General features: G+C 48.3%; 1 protein-coding gene across 1 annotated transcript in view; it reads left to right on the forward strand.

The window, feature by feature from the left end:
• The window catches only part of LOC119440668 (hemicentin-2-like), a 216,503-nt gene that overhangs the window by 28,612 nt on the left and 167,786 nt on the right, over positions 1-20,105 (forward strand). The gene's annotated exons all lie outside the window — the stretch shown is intronic.

Consider the following 20,105-nt stretch of genomic DNA (forward strand, 5'->3'; position numbering starts at 1 on the left):
CATTAATTGCATTCACGATGATGTCAATAATAGGTTTACCAATATTGTCTGGTTTTATCTTTCCCGCTACATGTACGTTATGACAATGTCTTGCTGCTGAAGCACAGTAAATAAAGATAAAAAATAGGGTTTGCTTTTCTTTTTCAATAACTATTGGTTAATTCCAGTGCGAGGAGCCGGGTTATCTACGTAAATGCGACCCTCCATGGTGGCATAGTGCATGGTGTTGTGCTGCTAAGAGGCCGGTCGAGGGTTCGCTTACAAGTCGCGGCGGCCACATTCTGAAAGGGAGGGGGAGGGGTGGGGGGGGATGCAAGAACGCCCATGTACCGTGCTATGGGTGCATGCTACAAAACTCCTGGTTGTAAAAATTGTTCCGGAGCCCTCCACAAAGGCATCCCGTAAGACCCACTGTGCAGTCTCTGGACGTTAAACCTCGCAATTCTGTTCAAGAAGACATATTAGCTACAAGTTAATTCTGGAGCGGGAACTGTGTAACGTCCCCTACCTCTCTACTTGCACAGGAGGCACCCGCAAAAGACGGATGCAGAATACGCTCAGCTTCACATCCTGCATATAGCGTGGTTTGCCGGGATGCTGTCTTGCAATTACTTATCAAGCACGTGGGCACCACCACTAGGATTCGATGTGGTTTCGTGCGGCGTTGAGTTGTGGCTGTGCAGCCATTTATTTGCATACGCCCTGCCACTGGGAAATGCCCCAGCGAAAAAGCGCCACTGCACAGCAATGCCTTTTACTACCATGCAGTGCAGTGCAGAACTGGTCAAATGTGACGGCGAGAGGCGTCTTCCTCGGCTTGCGAAATTACCCGCGTCTACTCTGAGTCTGTTCACTCTACGAACCGATGGTGTCTGCGCATTGTCCGCGAAACCTGTCTTGTTCTGCGCTCCCTTCTTCTACAGTATGTCTACGCTTTGAGGAACGCGACTTGCGATTTCTGGTTTCGTAGATTTTGTTGCTCAAAGCACAGAAGAAAGGGATGAGATGGTACATTTGCTCTCTCACGGAGAAACCACTCTCGCCTTGATAATAGCTCCTCGCTGTGGAGCGAAACGAAGAAGACTTTCTTGGATGCTCTCAACAGGAAAACAAATGACCACAGCCATTGCGAAATCAGTGCAGATGCATTGTGAAAGTCATTCGGTGTTAGAGAACCATGGTGCCAATCCATGCTTTGTATTACATGAAGACATTTTAGTATTTTTCTTCTATCAAATAAGTGACCAAGTACATCTACCAAGACTGTCACGACGAGAAAATAATAAAAGAGCTTTCTAGCAGCTGTTCAACCTATTCCAATTATTTGCTTTAAGGTAAAACATGGTATTGCTGACAATGTGACTTAAATTTGCATGATGTTTTACCTTTTATTCTCTGGCAGCTTGTGCATAAAGAAAAAACTTTCACCGCGTCGCTGTTACTGAAGAGTTGTAGTTTGGCTTCTGCGTACATTTTTTTAGAGACTTGCGAATTATGAAACTGCGTGTAAGTTGACATGAGCCACGATCAAGGTAAAGAACACAAAGAAAAGTTAATAGTCTTTAAAAAATGAAACAATGCCATGAATCATAAATACGAACAGAACCGACAAGCTGATTAGTACATTCAAATAACGATGTGGTAAACAGATGCTGCTGAAGTATAAAATATTGATGGTGCGAGTATTTCAGTTACAATATCCGATTAGTAGGTTACATATTCGAGACCCTTTCCACTGGGAATTGCGGGCTTTCTCCGTAACCTTTTTGTTTACCTTCACATGCAAAATATTCCAACATTTGGTTTATATACTTTGACCTTTATGTGCATTGAGGTAAGTGAATACTTATATTCTACATGGGCACCGCTGCACGTGTCCAAAAACACAGGAATTCAAGGGAGGGAGATTGAATAAATTACCTCGTCTTGTGGGTTTTTTTTGTGCTACGGTATGTTATAAATCTTGCAGCCATGCGTCCTCAAGCAAACAAGCCAAAATAAGGTCCTGGTTCTTGCGGATTTGGGCCATTGTTATAATTATATTCAAATCAAATATGGCATGACAATCGTTCCGAAACATTACTGTGGAAGCTTGAATGAGCAGATACGTTATTGCGATGGTGTTCACAGCAATGGAATAGTTTAAAAGAGTCACAGGCCTGCGCGGCACACGCAGCACAGTCACAGCGCAAGCTGGTTAGCGGCGCAAGAGTAGCTCCAATTTCGGCACCACGGACAACAAGGTCTTCACGGCAAAGTGTCTTCGCCTCGATTTTGACGAGAACGATCTGAACTGTCCGCCCGGCGTCGGCGTCGACGGCGAGCTGCGGCTTGTAATGCTCTCTGCACAGCAGTCTGCTGAGCCCGATGATGCCTGGTTGTAGCCGCGCACGTAGCTCTACGATTCGCTTCTTCAGCAGCGGTTCGTACCTTGCGAGGAGACGCCATAACGTGTACCGAAGAGGTACCCAGAATACGTGGTGCACATCTTACATCGGGATAGCGTTGATTGCGCGCCTCGTCTGAATCGCATCACGTCTGAATCGCAACTCGTCGCACGCGGTTGTTGCAGGCATCTTAACTAGATGGCGCCATCATACTGACGGAGGCTCGGATCGTCGGCGCGCAGCTGCCTATGCGCGCAGACGCGCAGGCGCAGGGCGCTTATAAAGGGAATTTTTCTTCTGCGTGATAGCAAGCGCTCTACTTTGACGGCGGCTGCCTATGGTGCGGCCACGCGGGGCCTATCTTGGATATACCTTAGACAATATGGTCACTTAGAGCAAAAATGAAAGAGGAATGGGGTCAAGGGGCGCGCCGGCGCAATTGACACCGTCCCTCCTTGATTATTTGTGCTCAGCGACCATAAGGTCTAAGGTGTAACATGAACCGACTAGCCCAGCAACAAGTTTTATTAGCCTATCTCGAAGGCGATCTGCGATGTGGACAGAGTGCGCCGAGTGCTGATTGCTTCGCGCGCACTGTGTTCTCGTCGCTTAGTTCTCGTTGAAGCGCGAGGCAGCACGAAGGTCAGTTCGCTCGCTGCTGCTGTCGCACCTTCTCACTCCAGTGTTTCGACAGCGAGTGCGCGTCGTCATCCAGTGAGATGTGTTCATGTTTGCGTGTAGTGCATGACACCATGCTTGTTAATAGCTTGCTAACTAGTGATTGATTTCACTGACAAGTGCTTTATTTATTGATTGAGTTTAACGTCTGAAATCAGTGCAAGGGCTATTAGAAATCACGTAATGAGGAGTTCCTTCACGGAACTCCTTCACGGTATCCTCATGTGCCCCGAACTCCTCAGTTGTATCATGTTTTGTATTCCGCGCAAGATCACCCGAGAGCACAGACCTTTCCATGTTGCTGCCTGTCATCACCAACACTCAATCGTCCACAGAATACAGTCTTTATAACGCCCACTTTCATGACCATGACATTTTTCACAACTGTCTGTCTTTCTTCTGCTCTGAGCATTCCGTTGTTTTGTCTTAGTTTCACATATTGTTCAACTTCCCTTCTCCTCCTTTTTCTTATGTATGCATTTGCGCCTACGGTTACATGTATGTACACTTTTCTTTTCAAGATTGTTATTTTTATTCATTGTTTTTTTTTTTTTGCTGATATTCCCCTGCTGTATTTCTTTTTCTATGTATACGTGCGCCAGCACCTAGACCTCATGGTTGTTCCTGGGCACGATAAATAAATGATTATTAAAGCGAAGCTTTGTACCTCTACCAGCCAAGGGTTCTGTCGTGTCCGTCGTTGTAAGCAAAAAACGATCCCGATGAACCGCTAACAATTGCAGGTATAGCAGTATAGCTTACTTGAATTCAGGCATTCAGCGTACAACTAAGCACTCGTTTTCGCAAGAAAAACCACAAAAACAAGCTTCAAAGTGATGAGCCAACATGATGGATGATAAGGGCTGCGGGCAAACAACGGAAACAGGCTTGGCGCGGTCCGTAAGATTAGATTGCAGCTGTTGCAAAGCTTATGCAGCTGCTTGAAAGAGGGTTGACGTCATTCGAAACCCTTCCAGCCTTCGAATGCTGGCATCGAGGCGTCGTAGTGCTGAGACCACCGAAGCGTTCACTGTCGGTGCGCGTTAGTGTCATAATGCAGTACTTCTCTAATGCAGTACTGCTCGTAGGCGGCGGCACCGCCCCGAGCAAGAGCGCGGGTACACGGAGGAGTGTTAAGCCCAGACCACACGTACGCTTGCGGACGCGCGTAAGCTCGCGTCTACGCGCCTTGCGGTTGCCGCGCCTAGCGAGGAATGGCGGTTTGCATCCACAAATACGCGCGACAGCGCGCGCCACTGGCTTCACTTGTTTACACCTTGGCAGACGCCACTTCGTATCAAAATGCTTCAAAATGCTTCAAAGTGCTTCAAAATGCTTCCATATCTATAAACGTAATTGTTATCTTTTTGGAGCTGTTAGATCAGCACGAAAAGTGAAGAAGAAGCACTTTCTTGCATGATATATTTCTGCTTAACTGAGAGTTGAATGTACCGCGCCGTCGCTGCGTAGCCAGGTGCGCCGACGCGAGGCAGCGAGGCAGCCCAGGCGATCGATAGTATCTCTACAGACGTAGAAAAGGCCCCTGACAACAGACCGTGCGGAGACTGTTCGCTTTCCTAATAGTGAATAATAATAGAAGGCAGACAAAGCAAAATCAGGACAAGAAATGGCAAAAAAAATGAAATCATTTCCTAGAGACTGCGGCCGCAAATTATAACTCTGCACAACCGCCTATAGTGGTGTTGCAAACATCCCGAGACATATATCTCTGCGTGTCCACCTCGGCGTGTTGTATCTGCCCGACATCTATATGGTTGCGAATTCAAGCGGGGGCAATCAAGCTGTCGGCGTTGCGAAGCAGGCTGGGTTGCTGCCAGCAGGCGCTCTCGTTTTGCCTTTTCTTGGTTCTATTCATCGAAGTAGCGGTTTCGCTGTAAGCCGTGCAATCCCACGGAAAAGGAGTGGCGGTAGAAGGGGAGATAGAGTATATGGATGGGAATGAGAAGAACAGGAGGGGGGAGGGGGGGGGGGGGGGGAGGTATTGCGAGAAAAGCATCGATTCTTGTTCCATATGGAATTCACAACAGTTGCGCGCCTAGCTGGCGGGGAGTTGCGGTTTTATTGCGTGCGCGAGATGGCGGATCTGTCTTTACGGAGTGACCTATGCCATGTATGTCGAAACGCGATCCGAAGGGCTTTCTCAGACGTAACCTGAAACTTAATTTACTGCCAGCCTCGGCACGAGGGCTTCGTGAATAAGGAAAGTTGAAACTCGCACATGACTTAAACCAGACGGTATTGTTCGGGATAGGTTAGGCGAATCGCCAAATGTTGCTTCATTGTTACCAACTTGGCGAAACCCCGATGAAACCATTTCGAAAGGCACATGGAAGAAAATGAAACGCCGACGCTTTGCTAGCGCTTATAATTTTTTGGAACGAGGCATACGGAATGAAGCAATACAAGGTGGCTGCACGCAGTCAGTCATGTGAAAGTTGTATTGTCAGTGAGAAAGAAAAAATGCTGAAGTCAACCACCAAATATTTTTTATAATTATTCTTATTGTTTATGCTTTTTTTTTCATACTGCAATACTTTGGAAATCTTGTCGCTTCTCCAAGTTAGGGTGTATTCGGTTTTGTCGCTGAAGATGAAATACCGCTTTTGCTGGTCTTTCCTTCGTGAGAGAATTGAGCGAGTTAAACGCCCATCGATAGAAAAAAAAAGAAAAAAAAAACAAACAACAAAAAAAAAACATCGGATTGTTGTCGCACTTTAGTGTGGAGAAGTGTCGCACTGAATATTCATCAAAGAACGTCATTCCGTCTCTCAACATTCATCAAAGACACGTCCAGTGACTATGGGCTCACGATGCCTGTGCATCTCGCGGAACGAAGGCATTTCAAGCTTTCTCAGAGACACTTCAGTTTTTCAAGTCTTCTTGAGTGTTTTGTGTATGTTTTGCATATGTGGTGGACTGTGCATATAAGTTCATGTTTTGCACGCGCCTCCTTGTAGAATGCCACAAATAGAGTTATAGGATTTCAGCGCACACGATGCTGGGAACGAACAGGTGGCGTATACGGCTGCGCCGCAAGATTTCGATAGACGGCGTGGGTTCAGAATCTGAGGTAGTTCGCGGTTCGCGCAGCGCACGGCCCTCAAACCGCGAGGGTTACGCGAGGGCGCTACATTCTCTAAAACCACGAGCAGTTTACCAAATGCATGGTATGTTCAACTGGACAGACCGGACGTGGATAGATAGATAGATAGATAGATATAGATAGATAGATAGATAGATAGATAGATAGATAGATAGATAGATAGATAGATAGATAGATAGATAGATAGATAGATAGATAGATAGATAGATAGATAGATAGATAGATAGAATAGATAGATAGATAGATAGATAGATAGATAGATAGATAGATAGATAGATAGATAGATAGATAGATAGATAGATAGATAGATATACCGTGGCGGGCGCCAGCTGACAGCCGGCTATTTGCAGCTTCATTATACCCGCCAGGCCACAGCCCACGAACCGCACACACCCCGCAGCGAAGCGTGCGTCCCCTGTGGATTTTCTGGGGTAAAACCCTGAGGGAAGGCACACAGCAAAAAGGAAAGAAGTTGTATAGGAGACCGCTGCACCATATCGGAGAAATAAGAACTTTCAAGACACGACTGAAATGATCGCTCAGTCAGCCACGCGTAGCGATGCAGCCTCACGTCTTAGTCGAAGCTTCCCTGTTTTCGTTTATTTTTTTTCTATCTCCGGCTTTGAGAACATGTGCACGTCGGCTGTTCCGATATTGTTGCTGCTTCCCACGGGCTTTCACGTTGAAGGTGAAGTTGTGTAACCCCTAAGATTAGCCGGCGCCTCATTTAGCCCCGGCGCTGCGCCAGAGTTGCCAGGCGTAGCATGTGCAAAAGCGACGTGGGCTGCAGTTATATAATTCCCGCTTATAGTTCTTCCGGTCTACTCTTCGGTTTTCATGTCTATGGTTATTTTTCCAGAACATCTTATTGCAATTACTTCTCGGTTTGCTCGCGTCTTTTACGCGTACGTTTTCTTCGATACGAGCGGTTAATGAAGAAAAAGAAGCTTCGAGGTATTTGGCTGGCTTTAGGGGAATTGCACTGGTGGTGCCGTTGCATTTGCTTGTAGCCTTACCAATCACAAGAAAAAAGTTGCAGTTTCGCCCGAAAGGCAAAGCATTAATTGGGACAGCAAATTAGTAGAGAGCTATACGGAGTAAGGACCGTAGTTTTATCGGCTGCATAAACTTGGACACCCTCGCTTACTAACTGAACAAATTTGAATGTCAGCGACCGCTGAGAAAGTGACAGACGAGGAGTTCGCTCTGCTACTGATTTAGTTTCCTATCTTCAATTATTCGCTTATTTTCCCTTTAATTTGACTACTCATTTATTTCTAAACTAATTTATCTTAAATTTCGATCGTAATACCACCCGGTTCGTGGCCTATCCCCCACAGTGGGTTGTGCCATTGATTGAGGCATCACCATCATCATCATTACTGATGTATAAAGTGCAGCTGAGGATCAATCGGTTCGTCTTCTCTTCAAGGCCGCTTCTCCTTGTATTACTATTTATCAATGTGTCCATATTTCATTCCCCGTGGAAGCTGCTTTTCGATGAAGTTTCCGCTCCAGGATAGCGTGGCTATTTCGCTTTTGTATGGACGGGGTCGAGAGGAAGAGGGGACGAGGCTGGGTAAGTCCCTGTGTACCGTGATAGGGGGACGAAAAGTGTCATAGAAAGCACAAAGGCGGCGTTTGGCTAAGATCTTATGCCCTTGAGCCCTCCGGGATGAGGCTAGAAGGAGAGGGTGATTTTTCTTTGTTTTCCTGCTTATATTGTCCAAGGCAAGCTTGTCGGCTGCTTAACTAAGTCTCGCTCACCAACTTCGTGAGGCGGAAACGTCTCACAAAGACACAGGAACCATGCTGGTAATTTACGAAGATTTAATGCCGCTTACGCTAAATTCAAAAGGGTCTTTCTGGACAGACAGTTTGGGTGTAGCTGTAGGGTGTGTGATCTGCTGTGATCCGACATTGACTTGACCATGATCGGCAATGTGCGCGGGATCCTACAAAGCGGACTTGTGCACTGAAAGATTTGTACTTTGTTCCAAATTAGGTGTCATGTCAGTATCGTGTGCTAAACACCTTCACTGGTCATCCACTTTCACAGAATGAAATGGCTCATAATTGTTTTGTGGTTTTTACTATTGCGTGTACTTAGTTCCATGTCATTCTTCATTGCTGCAGGGGTCATAAGAAATTATAAGCTTAAGAATTTTTATGTCTCTGGCTTCTTTGATATAGGCGAACATCAAAGAGCTGATTTTATTGGTGTTTTGGTCAGTCGAGTGCTACAGGACGCTGTGGACTATGGCGCTACTTGCTAACTGCTGTTTTCTTTTTTTGAACGAAGCTGTTATAGGCTAGGTTCCAGGAGATCGCGTCCGGCAACTGAAGTAGATAGATATACCGGGAGTAGATCAACAATTTCAGACGAGTTGTGCCACCTTGGGGTGTCGTATGAAAACGTAGGCATGACGGCGTTTTTAAACTTCGGAATCGTAAAACAATTTCAGACGCGTCGCGCCACCTTGTTGCGCTGTATGAAAACGTCGAGATGGCAGTGCTTTTTAACTTCGGATCGTAAAAAACTTCTGCACCAAACCGCGCTTTTCGCGGGAACTTTTGTTTGCTTCTTCATAATGTGACGTAGCTCACCCTGGCCGCCCCGCGAACGCGTCAGCGTTAGTACGCGCGCTGCGATTGGCGTGTCCGTCTTTAAAAAAAAATCGTTGGCCCTTGCTCTAACGGAAAGTGTGAGTAAGCGAAGCTTGTCCTGAGTGCACTTTGTGTTTGACGGTTATGTTCCTTGTGAGTAACTTGACCGTGACCAAGGGAAGGTCAGTTAATCTGGTCGGCATTGGCGGAGTGCCGCAGCTTCAGCGGCTCGCACCGTAGGATCGGCCCATCGACGACGCGCCTTTTGCGGGCACTCGGCGAGAGCTGCCTGTTGTTCGGGTGTACGCAAAATGCGCGGCCGTCCCATCTGTTTTCGGAGACTGAACTGAACGTAGTAAGTGGTTCGTGTGGAAAGGGAAATGTTGACGCTATCTTCTGCAGCCCTTGAGGGAGCACGGCTGAACGGAACGGAAACGAAGCGGATGCATCACGCGCGAAACTCTTTACTGTCCTTTCCCTCCCCGGCGGAAGCGAAATGCCTCTGATTGGATGCGCACGTGGTGTGAACGTGCACCTACGCAGCTGGCACCGTGCCTATAATGACTCACCCTCCGGTGCAGGTGAGCCGCCGCTGGAGCCGCAGCTTTAGCGTTACATCTCCGGCGCAGGCTAGTGTATACAAGAGTCGCTCGAAAAAAAAAAAAAAAAAAAAAAACGTCATAGTGGCTCCTATATCGTGTGTAGGTTCTTTGTGCGTTAGCGCACATCGCGGCGGTGGAAGGAGACCACTGACGATGAGCGGGCCGCGCACGCCAAGCGTAAGTGTGCTGCCCGCCTGGACCGCGAGGCGGAAAGAAATGCGGACCGTTCATGTGGCCCCGATCCCGCAAACGTTGAATGTTTCACCGGAGCAACGGTCAAACACCACATACCCAGCTTCGCTGGTCATCCACCTTCACAGAGTGGAATGGCACTGACTTTTTCAATGCGAAGCATTTCTTGCTGGCGGCTCTGTCTTGCCCCGCGTCCCACACCCCCACAACGCATGCGCGTCCCCTCCCCCTCTCTCTACTCTCCTACGCTCCCCCTTTCTCTCCTCTAGGAATCCTGTACGGAGCGGCGCCCGCGTCCCACACCCCCACAGCGCATGCGCGTCCCCCCCTCTGTCTCCTCTCCAACGCTCCACCCCTTTCTCTCCTCTAGGAATACTCTACGGAGCGGCGCCCGCGTGCCACACCCCCACAGCGCATGCGCGTCCCCTTCCACTCTCTCTTCTCTCCTACGCTCCCCCTTGCTCTCCTCTAGGAATCCGGAGCGGTGCGCTCGACAGGTGGTGCGACAGCTGCATACTCCTCTGGGGGCGCCACGGTAGTTCCGCGGTATGAAAATGACGGAGCACGCGCGCCTCATTCTCTCTCCTGTGCAGCGCCGCGATGAGCGCTCGGGCCGCTGCCGCGAAACCATCTCCCGCTCAAGCTAACCATCTCCCCGCTGCTTCGAATCCACACATGGTTCCCTTTAGCGGGAGATGGAGTAATTTTTTCTTAATTGTATCCTCCTATGGGACCTGCTTCAAATTAGTGCTTACAGCAAGGCTTTCAAATATTAAATTTTTTCTGCATTACTGAAATAAAAGCAAACATTTAAATAAGTGTTCCTTCATTCTCCTGCATCTCGACAAAAAAAAAAAAAAGAAAACATCTACCTCAGCTTTCGTGGCTATAGTCTGGTTGTAGAGACTATAAGTGTAGAACTACCCCAAATTTATTTACAAGCACACTCTGTAATCCTTTATATCTGCGGATTTAAATAAGTATATAGATAGATATACCTTTATATCTGCGGGGCTTACAAAGGTACAAGAAAGATGGAGGTGGGCGGGGGGTAATAAAAGGAGAAGGGCTTGGAGAAATGCATTTCTTTAAAAACAGATAAAAATTAAAATCGGAGACTGATTTGCACTAGTAGGCATGCTATATTTACTAGTTCTTGGAAGCTCTGGTTGCTGATTATCCACAGATGCCGTGCAACTCTTTCGCCTAAGTAAAGGTATTACAGTATTATATAAACACAATAACCTAGGCTAAAAAGACCATGTAACCGTTGGAAAACTGCCGAACACTGACAAATGCAATGAAACCGATAATAAGGCGCATTATGCACTGCGCGCTATTAGAGCGCTCGGTGCGCAATGACTTTTCCGAATGTTGCAGTAAGCTCACAACCTGCCTATTTTTGCAAACTTGGAAACAAGCCCTATCAGCTGACCGAAATATTATCTCTACTTCAAGTGACGTTGAATTTCAAAAAAGTGCAAGCAACCAAGAAAAAAAATGCCCTGTATGACCACCGCTGTTGAAAACTGTTCAAAAGACTGAGCTGCTTCGGAAACGCACGCGTTTTATTTTACCGTTTAACGTGCTGCGGACTCGTTCAAGTTACTTTACCTGTCGTTTGAAGTTTTCTGAGCAGGTTAGGCCACAAATATTAATAATTATTCGGTTCAAGCGCGAACTGAGTGCGGTTTCAGGCGTCCGCAGAAGGCACGGGATTGAGCGAGCGGCACATCGTCTGCTAGTGCTGCTCCTTCGACGCCTGGAGAGGTTACGCGTGTAGTTGCCGCTACCTTTCTTAACAAAACGTCGTTTTACACATTGATGCGCAAAAGTAACTGGAACGCCAATGTGTTTCTCCGCAATGTTCGGGAATTAATATCTTGAAACTGGTGTCATCCTGAGAATTCGTTCCAAGTGGATCCGCCTTACGAACTCCCCGGTTAAAATTTGTAAATTGCGATATGTGCCATAAGGTAATTAGTTAACAACTTAATTAGTAACATTTTTGTAATTAGTCAATTATGCATTTCATTTTTTTGTGGCAGTAATGGTCGTCTCCTTGAGCCGACCAGTAGCCCATGGAATAAAATTGTGCTATCTGCCACAGGCAGGTTTTAACTATTATTAAAGCATTCACTGAAACACCCGGTATTTCATTTCATTTTACTTATTACAGCGTAAGGTCTTATAGGCTGATTTCAATAGCTGTTTCGGTTCGCGATGGTGTCTGCCGCCGCTGCCACCGCTGACGGCGTCCGGCGAAAGCTATCGCTGGAAATGCGAAAAAAGTACCCGGTTCGCGCCGGGATCCAACCCGCTCCAGCCAGATTACCACTGAGCCACGCAAGCGCTTGCTATCGAACAGTGGAAATAGGAGCTATAAATGCTCCCCAGGCACGCGTACAGGCGTAGACGACCCGAGCCTCCGCCAGTATGGTGGCGTCATCTAGTTAAGGCGCCTGCAAACTCATCGTGTGCAGGCGCAGGTGACGAGATGCCATTCAGACGAGACGCGCAATTATAAAAAAAAAAAAAAAACGCGATCCCCAGCCTCCGCCAGTATGGCGGCGCCATCTAGTTAAGATGCCTGCAAACGCAGCGTGCTCGACATGTGTGTTGCAGCTGTAAGGCTTTATCGGTCTGAGCAGACTGCTGTGCAGAGAGCATTACAAGCCGCAGCTCGCCTTCGTCGCCGGGCAGACAATTCAGATCGCTCTTGTCAAAACGAGGTGAACCGACTGCCGCGAAGACCCTGTTGTCCGTGGTGCCCAAATTGAAGCTACTTTTGAGCCGTTCCACCTGCTCACGCTGTGAGTGTGCTACGTGTGACTTTTTATTGCAATTATACGGACACTCCAAAGCAGATTTCTGCCGTCGGCGTCACCGTCGTCCTCGCCGTTGCCGTCGCAGCGCGCCGCGGAACGCTGTATGTGCGGGTGAAAGGGCGCGAGGGACGCGTGCTTTCACGGGGAGTGCACCCACGGCGGAGAACAAACACGCGTTCTGCACCGTACTCCCATCAGGGCTGCAGAAGTAGGCGTCTCTTTCCTCCTTGACAATCACCATATATATGTAGAGCAAACGCGCCTTCTTCCAACGCGTGAGAGGCCGTGGGGGGGAGGGGGAGGGAAGGGAGGGAGGCGACGTTTAGCTGCGGCACCAAGTGCCTATTCATATCAGAGGCTCCGGCAACAGTCACCAACGCCTCACGCATTTTGTGCGAACGCGGGCAAAACGCCGACGGCGTCGACAACAGTTCTGCGTGTCGCCGGTGCTACTGCATGTCCAAGTTTATACAGCTGATAAAGCTACTATCGTTACTCCGTATAGCTCTCTACACATTTTCTATCGCAATTGATGCTTCGCCTTTCAGGTGAAACTCCGACAATTTATTTTATTGCGATAGCAATTATATGGACACTCAAAAGCAGATTTCTGCCGTCGGCGTCGCCGTCGCCGTCGCCGTCGCCGTCGCCGTCGCCGTGAGGTTCCGTATGACGTCAATGGAGATGAAATCGTGGCCGCGCGCCGCCGAACGCTGTATGTGCGAGTGAAAGGGCGCGAGGGACGCGCTCTTTCACGGGGAGTGAACGCACGGCGGAGAACAAACGCTGCACGTATCAGCGCTGTTAGTATTACGGCCCTCGAACAGACACCGACAAGAAGAGTTACTGTTTGACTTAAAGGCCCACAAAAACAACGCTACGGCGTGCACGCTGAAGCGAACGCCGAACGCCTGTGTCGTCTACTTCGAGCGCGGGAGACACAGGCGCCGCCGAAGAGAACGCGCCCGAGCGGCACCACCGATCCGCCGGGCTGCTGCTCTTTTTTTTTTTTCGCTGCTGCTTGCATGACGTGCCGCAAGGCGCCGCCACTGCATGCGCCCCCGTCGGCGCATAATAATGTGACGTTATCTGGTCGCACGCGAGCGCCCGCACTGACGGGAGTTTCTACTCCTAAATAATCTTCCTACGTGGTATAGGTGCATTTGTGTTACACCAAAGGACAGAAAACAAAAACCAGTTCCGGTTTTTATATACCGAGAAATCGGTGTTGTTAGCTTAAAGGACGTGAAAGAAGCTTAAAGAATCATTTCTATAGATGTTTAAGTTATCGTCGCTTATAATGCTAATCGGATATGATAACGAAATCGTAAGGCTAGCCTGAGCAAGCTTGGAGGCTTTTCAAGAGAGGAAATCGCATAGAATTGACATGAATTTGGCTCCAATGACAGTGGAGTAGCGAACGTTCGCGGTTTATGTATGTTTTCACGCTTTTTTTAACAAACTAGATAGTTCACAACATTTGTATATCGAGAAAATGCTGAAAATGGTAGCGATAATATGCAGGCAAGTTTACACGGCGCAGGTTATTTAGGGGCTAAATGAAAATTGCTAAACACTCTTTTCCGGCCTATTTAGAGGCTACGTATAAAGCTAATACAGTTTCCCCGCTTACTTGACAGGACCTAACAGGGCAGCAATTTGATGTCAAAAGAAAATGTGGGCTATAATGTAGCGAATGTGCACGGAAAGTTAGAAGTGTGTAAATTAATCATGTGCTTTGAAAAAATTTACTGAACACGCGTTATCTCCGCATCTTCATGCGTTAGAGGAGGTGTTAAGCTGGTTTTGCCTGTCCCCACGGTAAACTATGTGAGGCACGTTCATTATATTTCTTTTAAATGGGAAGTCTGTTTTGGGTAGCGTACGATAAATGTCTATTTTTTAGGCACATTTCGTGAATTATCGAGGAACTGTTAACTATTACGGGCGTCATCCTGCAAATGGACGCAAAGTGCATCGAACGGCCAGTCACGGCGCAATTTTGTGTGCATTCGCAGGTTTCTTTCACACTAGGAAAACAACTTTGATGTAGCACGTATTGAGCAACAGAAAGCCGTATCGGAGGTTTTTCATGTTGCTCTAGAATATTCTCATAGACACTTTCACCTAATTATAATATTTGAGATGTTGATGAAATAATCGACTAATTATGTAATTGGGCGGAATGCAAAAACAATCTAAGTATCTCCAGAAGGCCCGTGAAAAAGCGGAGAGGCTGGGCCTCCCGATTCCGACATGAGAGCAGCCAGCTGCAAGCCGGGGGCCTCAACGGGTCTCCGTCGGCTAGTCCCTCAGGACCTAAATAAAAGATTTAAATAAAATAAGATTTATGTATATATATATATATATATATATATATATATGTGTGTGTGTGTATACATGTATACAGACAATCAACTTTTATTTGCAAGAAATGCAAACATGTACGTGTAGGCAGATTTAGATAGACGTTACAAATCCTCAAGTCACCAAAATTTAATCGTACTCCCCCACCACGGCGTCCCTGAGAATCCGGTCGTGCTTATGGCATGTAAAACCTCACAATTTTTTGTTGTTTTGATTTTGAGAACAGTTTCTTGCTTCTATTTAAATTTTTCGTTTACGTCGACCTTTCTTTTTTTTTCACTTGCAATAGCTAAGATAATATTTTCTTCAGTTTCTCCACAACAGTCGTTTTACAACAAAACACATGCGACTACAGGGCGTCTGTACATTTTTTACAAATTATTTTTATTTGCCTCTCTAATGCGCATTAAATCTCTGAAGCTCAAAAGAAGAAGAGAAAAGACTACGCCAGTAAGAAGGTGTATTGCCGCAAAGACGCATCTACTCGAACATCTCTATTTTATACTTTCCTTCACCTTGATAGACTCGGCTATTATTCACCGCTCAGAAGTGCCTAGGAGGAAAGGTACCAAGAGGGAAATGACAGGCATTGTTATGTAAATTGGGCCGTTATTACACAAGCAAGAACGCCGCTTGCATTAGGTACGCGAGACTTTTTCTACACATTTTAATTCTAGCTGCAAATAAGGAAGAGTCACGTGAATGCTACTTACCTGCCACTCAGGATAGTGATTTAGGTAGGTACTTGCGAAAGTTTCGCAAGCTGCAACTCTATTCTAACCTCAGACTTCTTTCTCTATGTTTATTTTTTAATATTTACTGTCTAAGAACAGAAAAAGAAATATTGTTTCGCCAGAACAGACAGCCGCAAAAACTTCTAGAGCTGCAGTTACGAAACGAGGAAACTGTCAGAAGGAACTGCAATGCGAAAGAAAAAAAAAAAGATTTATTTCCTGAAACTGCCCGACCATCTAGCAGCGGCAACTAGAATGGGGTGGGCAAAGTACCACGTAGTTAAACCAAGATTTTTCTGGAAAGATTTTGTAAACTCGTAACAGTGAGATAGAAACCGAAATAAAGAATTTGGAATACAGAATGGGATAAAATCGAAGACGGTAATGAAGGAGAGAAACGTGAGCAAACGAAACCACTGCTTGGGTGGACGTTATGCTATTCTAGGCTTCATTCGGTTCGCTTGATGGCATTCATCCGCATCGTCTTTGCTGCGAACCCAATCAGGGCGCTGGTCCGCCTCCCATCCTCCCCCCTCGAAAATGTCGCATATAGAAACACAGTTATGTGAGGACAAAAATACAAAACATACCAACGATCAAGCAAAACGAGCAGTGGCAGAAGTGCGTGCTCACCGCACGAAACGAGACAGGCCTTCAGGACCCATCCATCGTTGCATCGCGGAGACGTCGGTCGTGGTCGCCAGAAAAGGCCATCGTCACTGCTTTGCAATGCAGAATGTCTTTCGACCAGACCACCGGCAAGTATTTGTGGCATGCGCCGCCCTTCATTTCATGGAGATCGACGAAGACGAAGGATGGAAATTCCAGGAAGGGGGGGGGGGGGGGGGGAATAGGAAAAGAAGAAAGAGCATGTTTTGCAAGCAGAATGTCCAATAGATCGAGGCGGCCAGACGGGAACATCAGCGGGATAAAGGAAACTATGCAAAGACAGGAGGAAGAGCTTGACAGAAATTGCGTTAGGGGGCGAACGACGCAGTGCGCCTGCCTGCTGCAGTGAGCAGGAAGCTGCCTGGGTTTCTTAGAGACGGCAGTGTCGTGAATGGGTGTGCGGGATGAAGGACCAGTAGTTTTCAGGCGGAAGAAATTGGGTCCAGTCCGCAAGGCTCACATGAACTCTGGGTTAGGGTTTAAGGGATTCGCGGTCGCTTTCCAAGGTTTCTTTCAGTCAGCGAGCCGGCAGTTTAAATGTAGAAGTCTGGTCCGCGTGGACTGAGATTTCAGGTTGAAATTGGAAGTAGGGATGCGGGTACAAAGCTATCTATCACTGTTGCAAAGCAGCGTAAGTCGACATTTTGCCAGTGTAATCACGTAATCGTTTATTCAAGCTTGTCAAGATTTTTTAAAAGATTTGTTTACCTCTTAGTAAGACGTAAGACAATATTAGTTGAACGAAAGCTGCTAAGAACAAAATATTTAGAGGACAGCAGGCCTCCACTTATTGTTTTGTGTATATGCGAATCAGATGCAATAACACTGTGCATTTTAATTGCTAGCCTCTACGAAAACATCTTGGCCACTCTGTAAGTGAGCCAATAGAGGTCCGCTTGCCTCTTCCCAGTGCTCAAACATGATTGCTGTGAGCGATTTCAGTTCAAGGCTACCACGTGTCGAAGTTCGAGACACCCTCAAAAAATTGTCGCAGTTTCACCCGAAAGGCGAAGCATCAATTGCGATAGCAAATTAGTAGAGAGCTATACGGAGTAAGGATAGTAGTTTTATGAGTTGTTTAAACGTCAACATGCAGCAGCACCAGCAACGCGCAGAACTGTTGTCGACGCCGTCGGTGTTTTGCCCGCGTTCACACCGGACGCGCGCGGCGTTGGTGACTGTTGAAAGGGCCTCTGGGGCCGGCTCGGAGGTTTTCGACGAGATCAGAACGGGAAACTCGTCGAGCAGCGTCGGAAGTCTTTACCACCTTCTGATGATGATAAGTGGTTCTTGAGGGAAAGGGAAAGGTTGGCGCTATCTTCTGCAGCCCTTGAGGGAGCACGGCTCAGCGCCAACGGGGAGGGGTAAGTGGGAGCGAAAGAAGGGATAGAGTGGAGTCGCCATGGCTGGGCGAAGCAAAACCGGCAGGCATAGGCGGCACGTATCAGGCCGAGATGGAAGGCCTTGGTGTGCTGCAGAGTCTGCAGGGGTGTTGTGCCAGGCCGGTCAGGCCCGGGGTGGGGTGGGAGGCCGTGAGGCCTTCCCGCTTGTAGAAATGTCCTTAGAGGCGTGCGGAGAGCCCTGACGACTCAAGGAACTCCACGACGCCTCGAAGTGCAGAAAGGTGGTGTCGGCCGGGGAAGAGGAGATCTTCCTCCTTGCCACAGGGGAGGCCCAGGCGGCGGAACTCCTGCAGGAGTGGGCCCCGCTGCTGGAGGTACGCCGGGCAGGCCAGCAGGAGATGTTCGATCGTCTCCGGCTCCCCGCAGGAGCTGCAGGCCGGGGACGTCGCTCGTCCCAGTCGGTAGCTGCGTGCTGCCGTCCAGCTGCAGCCGATGCGGAGCCGGAGAAGGAGCGAGGTCTCCCTGCGAGCCAGGCCTCGCTGGGGGAGTGGTCGTGGGGGGCATCCCAGTGCCACCCGTTTGTCTGGGTGGTGGGTCGCCAGGTGTCGCCGCAGCCTCAGTTCAGTGAAGTCACCCTCCGTCACGGCCCGACTGAGGGGCACAGTGGTGTGGTGGGCGTCCTTCGCCAGGGTGTCGGCTGCCTCGTTGCCCGGGATCCCTACGTGGGCGGGGATCCAGTGCAGGGACACCGGGTGGCCTGCGTCCTGCAGCGCTGTCAGCCGGGTAGACAGCAGTGCGACTCCAAGGCTGGCGCTTTCTGGCCTCTGCAGGCCGAGGAGGGCTGCCTTGGAGTCGCAGAGGATGGCCGCTGGTACCCCAGGAAGCTCCTCGGAGAGTAGGTCGACGGCCAGGTGGAGGCCTGCCACCTCCGCTGCAGTCGAGCTGGCGTGTCTGGGCAGTCGACACTGCCTGCTCTTCTGCAGGGCTGGTGCCGTGCAGGCCGCCGTGGCAGAGCCGGTGTCCGGTACCACCGAACCGTCGACGTACACCAGGAGGTGGTCTCCGAGGGTCTCGTCCAGGAGGCAGGCGGCCGTCTGCTGCAGGGCGCAAGCGGGCGAGCGCCTCTTCGAAATCCCGGGCAGCTGCGTGGCGATGGGGACAGGAGGCCTCTGCGGTGGGGGCAGCTGTACCGCATTCGGCGGTGGGTTGCCAACCACCTCCTCGTAGAGGCGGCACAGCTGACCCATCCTTGATCACCTCGCAACTTTTTTATATAAATACTCTCTCTCTCTCTCTCTCTCTATATATATATATATATGTATATATATATATATATATATATCGTGTATAATTTTGTTGGTTATGTGTTTGTTTTGTTCTATACTCGCTCACATTTAGATATATTTGTTTGTGACTACGTTGACCTTGTGTCATATTTACAGTCAGTAATTCATCAGTCAGCAGGGTGGTTTGTTTACTTCAATTATGATGGCCGGAGTGGATCGCGTAAGGTAACTTAGTATAATTCAAGAATAAAGTTGTTTATTAGGCGTGTAAATGTAGTTGTCTTTTAGGACGTCTACATTCAATTTTTGTTTTCTAATTTTATTGCGATAGCAATTATATGGACACTCAAAAGCAGATTTCTGCCGTCGGCGTCGCCGTCGCCGTAGCCGTCACCGTAGCCGTCACCGTAGCCGTCGCCGTCGCCGTCGCCGTCGCCGTGAGGTTCCGTATGACGTCAATGGAGTGGAAATCGTCGCCGCGCGCCGAACGCTGTATGTGCGAGCGAAAGGGCGCGAGGGGCACGCGCTTTCACGGAGAGTGAACGCACGGCGAACAAACGCGCGTTCTGCGCCGTGCTCGCTTAAGGGCTGCAGAAGTAAGCGTCTCTTTCCTCCTTTACAATCACCATATATGTAGAGCAAATGCGCCTTCTTCCGATGCGCGAGAGGCCGTGGGGGAGGGGGGGGGAGGGGGAGGGAAGGGAGGCGACGTTTAGCTGCGGCACCAAGTGCCTATTTATATCAGAGGCTCCGGCAACAGTCACCAACGCCGTACGCATTTTGTGCGAACGCGGGCAAAACGCCGACGGCGTCGACAACAGTTCTGCGCGTTGCTGGTGCTGCTGCATGTCCAAGTTTATACAGCTGATAAAACTACTATCCTCACTCCGTATAGCTCTCTACTAATTTGCTATCGCAATTGGTGCTTCGCCTTTCGGGTGAAACTGCGACAATTTTTTATTCACCATCTAGTTTAGTTTTTTAAAGCTATGTAAAGTTGTTTAAAGAGAGCTTCTCTAACCAATGTTGAATTATCGAACTAGTACGGGCCTTTAATTGTTACCAAAAGCAAGGCCCTCTTTTTCATACCTACATCTCCTGCGCTCCCTTAAAAAAAGAACGAGAAACTCTTTGCCACATGACATTCTGAAAATGATTTTTTACTATAAGAATAAAACATTATGGCGCAGCCATTCTTTCCCAATGACTGGAATAACCATGAGTTGATGAAACACGTGAGACCTTGAAGGTACTTTTATGGCCAACCCATCAAATAAGCCTCTCTCAA

This window comes from Dermacentor silvarum, chromosome 2, assembly GCF_013339745.2.
Source record: "Dermacentor silvarum isolate Dsil-2018 chromosome 2, BIME_Dsil_1.4, whole genome shotgun sequence".
NCBI lineage: Eukaryota > Metazoa > Arthropoda > Arachnida > Ixodida > Ixodidae > Dermacentor > Dermacentor silvarum.